Source organism: Schistocerca americana, unplaced genomic scaffold, assembly GCF_021461395.2.
Source record: "Schistocerca americana isolate TAMUIC-IGC-003095 unplaced genomic scaffold, iqSchAmer2.1 HiC_scaffold_699, whole genome shotgun sequence".
Taxonomy (NCBI): domain Eukaryota; kingdom Metazoa; phylum Arthropoda; class Insecta; order Orthoptera; family Acrididae; genus Schistocerca; species Schistocerca americana.
In genome coordinates this window covers 57,501-60,000 of record NW_025726455.1, presented here as the reverse complement: position 1 = coordinate 60,000, position 2,500 = coordinate 57,501, and positions in this window count along the sequence as shown.

Genomic DNA, 2,500 nt, shown 5'->3' with positions numbered 1-2,500 from the left:
TGTTGCGCCTTAACCTAACCCATGTTGCGCCTTAACCTAACCCATGTTGCGCCTTAACCTAACCCATGTTGCGCCTTAACCTAACCCATGTTGCGCCTTAACCTAACCCATGTTGCGCCTTAACCTAACCCATGTTGCGCCTTAACCTAACCCATGTTGCGCCTTAACCTAACCCATGTTGCGCCTTAACCTAACCTATGTTGCGCCTTAACCTAACCTATGTTGCGCCTTAACCTAACCTATGTTGCGCCTTAACCTAACCTATGTTGCGCCTTAACCTAACCTATGTTGCGCCTTAACCTAACCTATGTTGCGCCTTAACCTAACCTATGTTGCGCCTTAACCTAACCTATGTTGCGCCGTAACCTAACCTATGTTGCGCCGTAACCTAACCTATGTTGCGCCGTAACCTAACCTATGTTGCGCCTTAACCTAACCTATGTTGCGCCTTAACCTAACCTATGTTGCGCCTTAACCTAACCTATGTTGCGCCGTAACCTAACCTATGTTGCGCCTTAACCTAACCTATGTTGCGCCTTAACCTAACCTATGTTGCGCCTTAACCTAACCTATGTTGCGCCTTAACCTAACCTATGTTGCGCCTTAACCTAACCTATGTTGCGCCTTAACCTAACCTATGTTGCGCCTTAACCTAACCTATGTTGCGCCTTAACCTAACCTATGTTGCGCCTTAACCTAACCTATGTTGCGCCGTAACCTAACCTATGTTGCGCCTTAACCTAACCTATGTTGCGCCTTAACCTAACCTATGTTGCGCCGTAACCTAACCTATGTTGCGCCTTAACCTAACCTATGTTGCGCCTTAACCTAACCTATGTTGCGCCTTAACCTAACCTATGTTGCGCCTTAACCTAACCTATGTTGCGCCTTAACCTAACCTATGTTGCGCCTTAACCCAACACACGTTGGGCCTTAACCCAACACACGTTGGGCCTTAACCCAACACACGTTGGGCCTTAACCCAACACACGTTGGGCCTTAACCCAACACACGTTGGGCCTTAACCCAACACACGTTGGGCCTTAACCCAACACACGTTGGGCCTTAACCCAACACACGTTGGGCCTTAACCCAACACACGTTGGGCCTTAACCCAACACACGTTGGGCCTTAACCCAACACACGTTGGGCCTTAACCCAACACACGTTGGGCCTTAACCCAACACACGTTGGGCCTTAACCCAACACACGTTGGGCCTTAACCCAACACACGTTGGGCCTTAACCCAACACACGTTGGGCCTTAACCCAACACACGTTGGGCCTTAACCTGCTCTGTAATTGTCATACGACGCGTTAAATTAGTGTAGTGTTGCCTAACTGCAACCCCCGCAATATAGTTTGCTACTCGCACTGCCCGGTCCCCAGAGTATCGCTTCATGTTAAACACCTTGCAGCTATACACTGTAATGCGGATGGCGGCAGGACGTACATGCTCAATGCCCTTCGCAGTTGTTCATTGGCATTCGCATGGCGAAGCACAGCCTACGTTGTGGTACGGCTTGTGGCAACTGTCCGCTGATGTTGTACGTCCAAATCACACACTGTACCGCACATTGGTCCTCATGTACTGAATGATACATCGTGGTACATGTGTGACCGTACCACGACTGCGCCAACAACGGCGAACCATACGGTCCAAATATTGTGCACTCAGCTACGTGTCGTCTCCCTATAAGAGCTGGATTGCAGTATGGTATGCCGTGGATGGCGATCAGCATGAGCCGTCTGTTGATGTAGTGGCGCGTGTTGTCAGACGTAGTCGTCTCTTCTCACACACCGTGATAGCATGGTGCACTGCGTTCCACATCTGCGACATGCGACAGAGGCCGGTTGACAGTCGTTCGCGCAATGGACATCGCATACGTACGGGGGCCACCTTCCACGTGTTCGCGAAGCGTGCACATGTTGTTGCGTGTATGTGGGCAGACATAGTGTGTCGTGACACCTGACACAGGCATGCAACAATCGTTGAATTTGCAAATGGCGATGGACGTCTACGTTTGCTGGTGACGTTACGCAAATGAAGAACTGGTAAACCGTTGTGGTGCGGTTGTTCTCGCTAGAGGTGAATCAGTGATGGCGACGATCGGTTGAGCTACCAACCGGTTGTTTCAGCGATACCCACCATGCCCACGAACGTGAATGGCATGTGGGTGTGAAGCGATACGCGGCGGTGGCTGGGTGGGACCGTCCCCGGCCGGTGAGGGGGGGCCTTCCGGCGTGCTGGCCGCGCGGTGCGTGGGCGCACGCGCTACAGCCGGCTGGTGGGGGCGGCCAGTGGCAGGCGCGCCGGCCGACGGAGGCGGCAGGCGGCGCAGCTGCGCGCCGGCGCACCCTGCACGCGGCGCCGTGCGGCCAAAGTAGGTCCTCGCGGGCCCGGTGCGAAGCGCGGTGGACATCTGCAGTGTGCTGGTCCGATTGAGGACTGTGTGCGCTGAGGATGCGCCGCCGCCCGGCGCTCGGCGCCGCGACGCCGT